Source organism: Trichomycterus rosablanca, chromosome 17, assembly GCF_030014385.1.
Source record: "Trichomycterus rosablanca isolate fTriRos1 chromosome 17, fTriRos1.hap1, whole genome shotgun sequence".
Taxonomy (NCBI): Eukaryota; Metazoa; Chordata; class Actinopteri; order Siluriformes; family Trichomycteridae; genus Trichomycterus; species Trichomycterus rosablanca.
In genome coordinates this window covers 13514580-13526001 of record NC_086004.1, presented here as the reverse complement: position 1 = coordinate 13526001, position 11422 = coordinate 13514580, and the positions used below count along the sequence as shown (strand labels likewise).

Sequence of the window (11422 nt, the reverse complement as noted above, 5' to 3'; positions counted from 1 at the left end):
AAATGTTACTGGGTGAATTAGCGACTCTAAACTGGTGCCGTGTTTGAAGGTATTTCTACCTTGAACCCACTCTTCCTAAGATTAGAACCCACCATGGCCCTAACTGAAACAAAACAACATTTGATAACAACTGGTTAACTGTTTTAGTGAGGTTAAGTGATGAAACATGACTCTATACACACATTTCTGTATAATTCTTCTTCTTGCCATAGAAAATAACACAGGCTCACCCTCACTCACCACTCAACACCATCCTACAATCTCATCCAATACTAATGCAGGTAACAATGTCTACATTTAGCAAAAAGTGATTTAAGCTACATGAAGTTATAAATGATTGTAACAATACAATTTAATATACATACATGTGCAAGCAAATAACTGTAAACAATTAAAAATTATCTTCATCTGGGAGTTTTCATAAATTGAGGTGGCTAAAAAGTTATTGCGTTTATTTGAATAAAAAATGCATTTTCTTAAATGATTATAATTCTTACAAATGTAATGCTGTTGTTTTAGTCTTAGATGGTTCTATTCTACTTACAGTGTTTATAGGACATGGTTAACCTACTGAACAATCCAAGAGACACTTTTGGGTTGACACTTTGCAGTGCTAACTAAATATAATCATAGGCATCACGTGTTCCAAAAATATGTTACTGGGTGAATTAGCGACTCTAAACTGGTGCCCTGTTTGAAAATATTTCTACCTTGAACCCACTCTTCCTTAGATTAGAACCCCCAATGGCCCTAACTAAAACAATATGACATTTGATAACTGGTTAACTTTTTTAGTGAGGTTAAGTGATGAAACATGACTCTATACACACATTTCTGTATAATTCTTCTTCTTGCCATAGAAAACAACACAGGGTCACCCTTACCCACCACTCAACAACACCATCCTACAAACTCATCCAAAGCTGATGCAGGTAACAATGTCTGTATTTTGCAAACAAAAATGATTTCATCTACATGTTATCACACTTTTGGGTTAAAAATTTGCTGTGCAAACTAAAGATAATCAGATGCATTATATAGGTCCTAAAAATTGCTATGGGTGAATTAAAAATGGAACTGGTGCCCTGTTTGAAGTGTAGTTCTGCCCTGAACCCACTCTTCCAGAGATCAGAACCCACCATGGCTTTAAATGTGACATGCTTTTTCTTGCCACAGACAATACCATAACAGGGTCACCCCCACCCACCACGCAACAACACCATCTTACAAACTCACCCAATGCAGGTTACGATGTCCATATTTTGCAAAAAATGCAAGTAGATAAATTAAGTGTTTACTAAAGAGGCATGATTAATTAACTTTGAAAAAATGTATTATAATATATGAAAATATTTTTTTTTTACTTCTTTAGAAAACATTTTTGTACCGTGCAGCGCTAAAACACACTAGCACACCAGCGCTGGAATTTTGAATACATCATATCGAATCTCAGCTCTGCCATCCGTCTGGGATGGGCGGCCACATGAACGATTGGCTGTTGTTCAGGGATGGGAAAGCCGGACCAGGGTTCCTCATAACTGGGGCAATTACGACCTCAGCTGGCTGACTGATAGCTCCTGCACAGAGTTGGGGAATAATGCTGATCAGGGTGTGGCTCTCTGTGCACAAAGCTGATCTGCATTTGAACTCGACTCGTGCAGGTGAAACGAGGCAGTCGGTGCTGCTCACGTGTCGGAAGGGGGCGTGTGTCAGTTGCAAAGCTCCTCAGTCAGTGGTGGAGGGTTGTATCGGTGGAGGTAAAGGGTAACACAATCAGGGTAATTGGATACAACTAGATTAGGGGAGAAAATTGGGGGAAAAACAATCCAAGATACACTTTCGGGTTGAAACTTTGCAGTGCTAACTAAATGCTAACTAAATATAATCATAGGCAACACATGTTCCAAAAATATGTCACTGGGTGAATTAGTGACTCTGAACTGGTGCCCTGTTTGAAGGTATTTCTACCTTGAACCCACTCTTCCTTAGATTAGAACCCACCACGGCCCTAAGCAATACAACAACAACGACAAACAACAATTGATAACAACTGGTTAACTGTTTATAGTGAATTTAAGTGATAAAACATGACTCTATACACACATTTCTGTATAATTCTTTTTCTTGTCATAGACAAAAACGCAACAGGCTTACTCCCACCCACCACCAAGCAACAAACACAATCTACAATCTCATCCAGTGCTGTTGCAGGTAAAGATGTCTATATTTTTCAAAACTGATTTAAGCTACAATACATTAAATATACTGTAGGTGTTAGGAGTCGGTCTGGTTCCCAGACGGCCACCAGGGGGGGCCGACCCGCGATTCACACAGTTAACCCCAGTGCTCGCACTGAAAGAGGCCGATCAACTCCCTCTGCGCCCACCAGAGGGAGCCAAACCCGTGAGCTTCCGCCGGCTGCCACCAGAGGGCGCACAGCCCGTAGTTCGACCAGGGGGAGAAGAACTACAAATCCCAAGGCACCCTCAGGCAATCAGCAGCGACGAGGAACACCTGGCTGAGTTGGTATTTAAAGCAGCGCTCAGCCAGGTGTCCTCGTCACACCCTTGTTCTTTTGTGCTCTCTTGCACGTTAGGTTAGGGACACAGGTAACGCGAGGCCTCATAGAGGGTTTGCGGTAGGCCCAGGGGCCGAGGTAATAAAAGGAACTCAGGGAAAGATTAGGTTTTGGTGTGACTCCTTTGCACTCTCCTAACTTTACCAGGAGAATTGCGTACTCCGTATCTCTTCCTCTTTCCATTGTTTTGGCTGCCTGGTGAACCAGCAGTGCTCACGAGCTCCACCCCGCGCCTTGGGTTCGAGCTCGCACAGGCTCCTCCTCCGATCAGTACTCTGAGAAGGAGAGGCTCGCCTCACGCATCTTTCTCGCTATCTCTCGCATCTAGCTCCGGACCCGCGGGGTCGGAGCACTCGCGCCGAGCGCTCAAGCGGATCTCGGTGTTGGCTGGCCACGGCGGTGTTCGCTACCAGCACCCATCCCCGCTCCGCCTTGAGTGTCGCGTTGGTAAAGCTTAAGCACCTCTGTTCGCTTACGCGAATATTGACCCACTAGTCTCGAGGGAGACTAAACTTGATATAAACCCGAGTCGCGGAGAACTAACCGGATCGGGTACGATCACAAAAAATAACTATATATATATATATATCTATTACCTTTTTTGTTGTTATCCGCTCGAAGGATTTCCTGGGTTCTTATACCTAGAATAACTCCTTAGTTTGATATCGCTATAGATTCTCATTATTATTAATACAAGTAGAACAAATAAAAGCGATCCTTAGTTTGCCCTTCAATTTGCCCACCGGCGCTAGCAACATCAGCGGCGCTGTGGCTCGCTCGGTTGCGTCATAGCGTGTGTGTGTCTGAGTTCGCCGGTTCGAATCTCGCTAGCGGGGTTGCCGTGAGCGCGGTGAAAGTAATTTATTGTGCAGTGCACACGAGATCCTTTTGGATCTTTCTTTTGTTTAAACACTTTGGAGGACTGCGATCTACTCGTTGTGTTACGTTTGGGGTTTTATTTATATTTAGATATTTCAGTTGGCTTGGGCTCGCCCGGCCCCTCCTCTTTCATTCGGTGGAGATAGTCACCTTATTTGTGTACTCTAAACCGGCCGCTCTCTCCTCCGGCCGGCGTGCCCGCGATTGAGTCCTCACCTTACATATATCATAACAGAAGGGTGTGACCAACAATGGACTCAGCGGGTCACACAACCCTGCAGCAGGCAGTCAAGCTGCAGGAGGTAGCTATCCATCGTCATGAAACTATGCTTAACCAGCTGGCCGAACGCTTCAGCACGCTAGCCGTTTCCCAGCCATCGCCCAGTGCGTCTCCAAATACCCCTGAACCCCCAATTGTCCCTCCCGAACGCTTTTCGGGGGAGCTCCACCGGTGCAGAGGCTTTATCTTGCAGTGCTCTTTGGTTTTTGAGCTGCAGGCCTCCCGCTTTCCCACAGAAAAGTCCCAAGTGGCGTATATGATTTCACTTCTTTCGGACCGTGCCTTGCTGTGGGCCACGGCACTGTGGGAGCAGAAGGCACCGGAGTGTAACTCCAGGGAGGCGTTCTCCAAGGCCTTGATGGACACTTTTCATGCTCCCCAGGGAGGCAAGGAAGCAGGTCCTCGGCTCTTGGAGCTGAGTCAGGGGTCACGTTCCGTCACCGATTATATAATTGAGTTTAAGACCCTGGCCGCTGAGTGCGGGTGGGATCAGGCCGCCCTCAGAGCCATTTTTCTTCGGGGTCTCAGTGAACGGCTCAAAGATGAATTAGCCACCCCTGACCTTCCCTCCTCGTTGACGCAGCTATACGAGGTGGCCAGCCGTCTCGACCTCCGCCTGAAGCAACGCGCTCGCGAACGGGCGGAAATGGGCCGGAATACAGGTGCACGGGGGTCCTGGTCCCAGCCCTCCTACCTCCCTGGGGCTCCCCCGAGCGGGGAGGAACCTATGCAAATAGGCACCTCCCACAATACGCGCTTCGAAGGATCGGGACGACGACGCAGGCAGCCTCATTCGGGAAACATGCCGGCCCGTCCCTAAATGGGAGCTCGGGGCGAGGCCGGCTCACTGCTCCCGACTTAGGTCTGGCATTAACTGCCACTTTGGAATGGGAAGGGGGGTCATCGGACAGTTTGGCGGTCTGGGTAGATTCGGGGGCTGCCAACAACTTCATAGACCACCAACTGGTCAGACAACTAGGTCTCACTCCACAGCCGTTGGCTACTCCACTCCCAATAGTGGCCATCGACGGTCACCCATTGGGAGAGGGGTCCGTACGGCTCAAGACTCCTCCCATCACAATGAGGCTGGGGGATCATTTAGAGACCCTGTTCTTTTTTATCACTCGCTCCCCTAAAATGCAAGTCATCCTGGGCTACCCATGGCTTAGGCTCCACAATCCGGTCATTGACTGGAAGGCGGGCTCGGTCTACTCATGGAGCCTCCGGTGCCAGGAATCGTGCCTGATCCAGCCTCGATTACCGAGTAAACTGTCGGTGCCCGTCCTAGACCTCACCACCGTCCCTTCTGTTTACCATGATGTAGCAGAGGTGTTTAGCAAAGAGAAGGCCCAGCAATTGCCCCCTCACCGCGCCTTTGACTGCGCCATCAACTTGCTTCCGGGTACTTCACCCCCTCGCGGTCACCTCTTTGCGCTTGCCGCCCCTGAACGAAGGGCCATGGAGGAATACATCCGTGAGGCCCTAGCGTTAGGGTTTATACGGCCTTCAAGCTCACCAGCGGGCGCAGGGTTCTTCTTCGTGAGTAAGAAGGATGGAACCCTGCGTCCCTGCATCGACTACCGGGGCCTCAACGCGATTACGGTCAAAGACCGATACCCACTGCCCCTTATGCAAACTGCATTCGAGGCACTGCAGAAGGCCCAAATCTTTACGAAGTTGGACCTCCGCAGTGCCTATAACCTTATCCGCATCCGAAAAGGGGACGAGTGGAAGACCGCTTTCATCACTCCCGCGGGGCACTATGAGTATAGGGTGATGCCCTTTGGCCTTACTAACGCCCCAGCGGTCTTCCAGCGGTTTATTAACGAGGCACTTCGCGATACTCTAGACCGTTTTGCCTTTGTTTATTTGGACGACATCCTGATTTACAGCCGCTCGTTAAAGGAACATATCACCCACGTTAGGAGGGTTCTCCAACTGTTGCTCCAGCACAACCTTTTTGTTAAGTTGGAGAAATCTTCGTTTCACGTCCCCTCGGTCTCGTTCTTGGGATTCATAGTTTCCCATGGAGAACTTAGGATGGACCCCGCCAAAAATCAGGCGGTTAAAGACTGGCCGGTACCATCCTCACTACGCTCAGTCCAGCGGTTCCTGGGGTTCGCCAATTTTTTCCGGCGATTTATCCGGAATTTTAGCTCCATAGCCGCCCCCCTTATTGAGCTCACTAGACGGTCGACAGGTCGATTTAAATGGACCCACTCGGCTCAAGAGGCCTTTGAGGCTCTCAAGGAGCTTTTGATCTCTCCTCCCGTGCTCCGCCTTCCGGACCCAGAGCTGATGTTTATTGTAGAGGTGGATGCATCGGACGTGGGTGTGGGGGCGGTCCTCTCCCAACGTTCAGGGGAGGACCAGAAGCTGCACCCCTGCGCCTACTACTCGCATCGGCTTACCCCAGCCGAGCGTAATTACCCGATTGGGGACAAAGAACTCCTGGCGGTCAAACTTGCCTTAGAGGAGTGGCGCCATTGGCTGGAGGGTGCCCCGCATCCATTTTTGGTCTGGACAGACCATAAGAACCTGGCTTACATTCAGCAGGCCAAGAGGTTGAACTCCCGGCAGGCCCGGTGGTCCCTGTTCTTTGGGAGATTCAACTTTACCCTTTCATACCGTCCAGGTTCTAAAAATGTCAAGCCAGACGCTCTCTCCCGCCAGTGGGACCCTCCAGAACCCGACCCAGAGCCCAAGTCCATCCTCCCGAATACCCTAATAGTAGCTCCACTCCTCTGGGATATTGAACGTAAGGTCCTTGCAGCCCAGCGTAGGGAACCTGATCCCGGTGGCGGGCCAGAAGGTAAGCTGTTTGTACCGTCCAGCATGCGCCGCCAGGTCCTCACCTGGGGGCACGCCTCTAACCTCACCGGCCATCCGGGAGTCACACGTACCCTGGACTTCCTCAAACGTCGCTTTTGGTGGCCCACCATGATAAAAGAGGTTCGCTCCTTCATAGCAGCCTGTGAAGTCTGCTCAAAAAATAAGGAGTCCAGGGCTCGACCCCAGGGACTCCTCCAGCCCCTACCTGTCCCCTCCAGGCCCTGGTCTCACATCGCAATGGACTTTGTTACGGGCTTCCCACCGTCAAATGGTCTGTCTGCGATATTGGTGTTTGTGGACCGATTTTCTAAGGCTTGCAAATTTATACCCCTCCCAGGACTCCCCTCGGCCAGACAAACCGCCCAGATCCTCCTCCAGCACGTCATCAGACCCCATGGCATTCCCACCGACATAGTGTCAGATCGAGGTCCGCAATTCGTCAGCAGATTCTGGCGGTCCTTTTGTCTCTTAATGGGGGTTACGGTTAGCCTGTCCTCCGGATACCATCCAGAGTCTAACGGCCAGTCCGAGAGGGTCATTCAGGACCTTATACGGTCACTTAGGTGCCTGACTTCCGGGTGCCCACGCTCATGGCCCGACAAGCTGCCTTGGGCCGAGTATGCCCACAACACCCTCCGACACTCGGCCATCGGCATGTCGCCCTTTGAGTGCCAGTTTGGGTTCCCTCCCCCTCTCTTCCCGACTCAGGAAAGAGAGGTGGGGGCCCCGGCTGCCCAGCAATTCGTCCTCCAGTGCAGAAGAGCTTGGCGTAGGGCTAGGTCTGCTTTAGAAGCCAGCACCGCCACTATGCGACACACAGCCAACCGGAGAAGGCGAGCAGCACCCCGATTTCGAGTGGGTCAGCGAGTATTGCTATCCACCCGGGACCTGCCTCTCAGGGGCGAGTCGGGGAAGTTGGCGCCTCGATACGTGGGTCCCTTTAGGGTCATCAGAAGGATAAACCCTGTTACGTATCGCTTGGAACTGCCGCCAGCGATAAGGATCCATCCTACGTTCCACGTATCGCGGCTCAGGCCCTACCTATGCCGAACCATCCAGCAGCAGAAACCGCCGCCACCGCCCAGGGTGGTGGATGGGGCTCCGGCCTACACTGTCCGTCAGCTGCTAGACTCACGACAGGTCCAAGGGTCCACACAGTACCTGGTCGACTGGGAAGGTTATGGTCCCGAACATAGATCCTGGGTTCCGGCGCGTCATATCCTAGACCCGACGCTGATCCGGGAGTTCCGGGAGAACAGAGCAGCGGGCATGGGAACGTCGGGAGCCGTTCCTAGACGGGGGGGTACTGTTAGGAGTCGGTCTGGTTCCCAGACGGCCACCAGGGGGGGCCGACCCGCGATTCACACAGTTAACCCCAGTGCTCGCACTGAAAGAGGCCGATCAACTCCCTCTGCGCCCACCAGAGGGAGCCAAACCCGTGAGCTTCCGCCGGCTGCCACCAGAGGGCGCACAGCCCGTAGTTCGACCAGGGGGAGAAGAACTACAAATCCCAAGGCACCCTCAGGCAATCAGCAGCGACGAGGAACACCTGGCTGAGTTGGTATTTAAAGCAGCGCTCAGCCAGGTGTCCTCGTCACACCCTTGTTCTTTTGTGCTCTCTTGCACGTTAGGTTAGGGACACAGGTAACGCGAGGCCTCATAGAGGGTTTGCGGTAGGCCCAGGGGCCGAGGTAATAAAAGGAACTCAGGGAAAGATTAGGTTTTGGTGTGACTCCTTTGCACTCTCCTAACTTTACCAGGAGAATTGCGTACTCCGTATCTCTTCCTCTTTCCATTGTTTTGGCTGCCTGGTGAACCAGCAGTGCTCACGAGCTCCACCCCGCGCCTTGGGTTCGAGCTCGCACAGGCTCCTCCTCCGATCAGTACTCTGAGAAGGAGAGGCTCGCCTCACGCATCTTTCTCGCTATCTCTCGCATCTAGCTCCGGACCCGCGGGGTCGGAGCACTCGCGCCGAGCGCTCAAGCGGATCTCGGTGTTGGCTGGCCACGGCGGTGTTCGCTACCAGCACCCATCCCCGCTCCGCCTTGAGTGTCGCGTTGGTAAAGCTTAAGCACCTCTGTTCGCTTACGCGAATATTGACCCACTAGTCTCGAGGGAGACTAAACTTGATATAAACCCGAGTCGCGGAGAACTAACCGGATCGGGTACGATCACAAAAAATAACTATATATATATATATATCTATTACCTTTTTTGTTGTTATCCGCTCGAAGGATTTCCTGGGTTCTTATACCTAGAATAACTCCTTAGTTTGATATCGCTATAGATTCTCATTATTATTAATACAAGTAGAACAAATAAAAGCGATCCTTAGTTTGCCCTTCAATTTGCCCACCGGCGCTAGCAACATCAGCGGCGCTGTGGCTCGCTCGGTTGCGTCATAGCGTGTGTGTGTCTGAGTTCGCCGGTTCGAATCTCGCTAGCGGGGTTGCCGTGAGCGCGGTGAAAGTAATTTATTGTGCAGTGCACACGAGATCCTTTTGGATCTTTCTTTTGTTTAAACACTTTGGAGGACTGCGATCTACTCGTTGTGTTACGTTTGGGGTTTTATTTATATTTAGATATTTCAGTTGGCTTGGGCTCGCCCGGCCCCTCCTCTTTCATTCGGTGGAGATAGTCACCTTATTTGTGTACTCTAAACCGGCCGCTCTCTCCTCCGGCCGGCGTGCCCGCGATTGAGTCCTCACCTTACATATATCATAACAGTAGGTTGTTATAACAAAAATCTTTAAAGATACAAACAGCTGCAAGAAGATTAATTTTTTACTATTGACAATTACCTTTTTTTCTGCATGAATTTTTCAATGTAAATATTAGTATCAAGAATTGATAAACACATCCTGCTTAAACTATGACACACAGTTGCATGTTTCTTAAGTTTTGTCTAATGGATCACGACCAATTTTAAAATCAATAATGTGTTAATTAAACTCTATGTCATAACTCTAATGTAAACATGTCATAAACATGTCATAAATACATGTTGTTACAGTGGTTGCAACTGAGATATCTTGTACTATAAAATTACCAGCAGGTCATTTAACCTCTATGCATTGGAAGGTAAATTGTCCTACAGTCTGGTGCAGCCCTTTAAACATAACAGTGTGTCGTTACTCATTTACCTAAACATCACTATTAAAAGTCTTGGCAATATGAGCTATTTTGATGGTCCCCACCAGACTCAATAGCCTTGATGTCCTCTGGCATCAATGAGTCTTGGTCGCCCAACAACCTGTCAATGGTTCGTGGCTTGTCTACTGATTACTGTTTGTGGGTGCTCACTATGATTGTAACAATACAATTTAATATACATAATGTACATACATGTGCAAGAAAATAACTGTAAACATTTAGAAATTATCTTCATCATAGATTTCTAACCAAATGTGGTGGCTAAAATACTCTTACATTTATTTTAATGGAAAATGCATTAGGTTATTATAATTCTGCGACATTTTACAAATGCAATGCTGTTGTATTTTGTCTTAGATGGTCTTTTTCCAGTTACAGTGTTTATAGGACATGGTTAACTTACAAAACAATCCAAGATACACTTTTGGGTTGAAACTTTGCAGTGCTCACTAAAGATAATCATAGACATCACATGTTCCAAAAATCTGCCACTGGGTGAATTAGCAACTCTGAACTGGTATTTCTACCTTGAACCAGCTCTTCCTGAGATTAGAACTCACCATGGCCCTAACTAAAACAAAACAACATTTGATAACAACTGGTTAACTGTTTTTAGTGAGGTAAAGTGATGAAACATGACTTTATACACACATTTCTGTATAATTCTTCTTCTTTCCATAGAAAATAACGCAGGTTCACCCTCACTCACCACTCAACACCATCCTACAATCTCATCCAAAGCCGATGCAGGTAACAATATCTGTATTTTGCAAACAAAAATGATTTCATCTACATTTTATCACATTTTCGGGTTAAAAATTTGCAGTGCTAACTAAAGATAATCAGATCCATTATATAGGTTCTAAAATTGCTATGGGTGAATTAAAAACGGAACTGGTGCCCTGTTTTAAGTGTAGTTCTACCTTGAACCCACTCTTCCAAAGATTGGAACCCACCAGCCCTAAATGTGACATGCTTTTTCTTGCCACAGGCAATACTACAACAGGCTCACCCCAACCCACCACGCAACAACACCTTCCTACAAACTTATCCAATGCAGGTAACGATGTCTGTATTTTGCAAAAAAAAAAAAAAAAAAAAAGTGCAAGCAGATGGATTAATTGTTTACTGCAAGAGGCATGATTAATTAACATTGATAAAAGACAAACAGTATCATAATTGTTGTTTAATTATTCCAAATATATTAAATACAATTTCTACTTCTTTAGAAAGCATTTTTGTACAAATTATTTGATTCATTTACACATCAGTTTACAGATGAGTATGTGATAACATTGTAGTGTAACATGCTTGTAGTGCTTTTTGTGATGAAGTGTGTGTGTGTGTGAGCAGCAGCTGTCACTATACATACATTTGCAAGATCAACTGTAAACAATTTTGGAATTATCCTCTACATGTATATCCTATAAAATGAGGTAAATTTTTAACATTAGTCATAAAAATTTATAAACACATTTATACTATTATAAACAATTGCATATTTGATCTCAATGGCAATCATTAATTCACCATCTACATTTTGTTCAGCCTGTGTTAAGCTTTGGCTAATTAATTTAGAAGCCTGACATTTCTTGATAAAATGTTGAATAAAGTAAACACGGTTAATGCGCCCCTGCTGCCCCCACTTCCCACATATGCTGTGGCTTGTGTTTCCATTTTTAGTAAATTATATGAAGATC

At 47.9% G+C, this 11422-nt stretch overlaps 1 long non-coding RNA gene across 1 annotated transcript; it reads left to right on the top strand.

Annotated features, from left to right (window-relative positions):
* Positions 1–2137: 2137 nt before the first annotated feature.
* Positions 2138–10765, top strand: LOC134331541 (uncharacterized). The gene is made up of 3 exons (XR_010015132.1): positions 2138–2211; positions 10404–10472; positions 10714–10765. It is a non-coding gene; the product is annotated as an uncharacterized LOC134331541 (long non-coding RNA).
* The last annotated feature ends 657 nt before the right edge of the window (positions 10766–11422 follow it).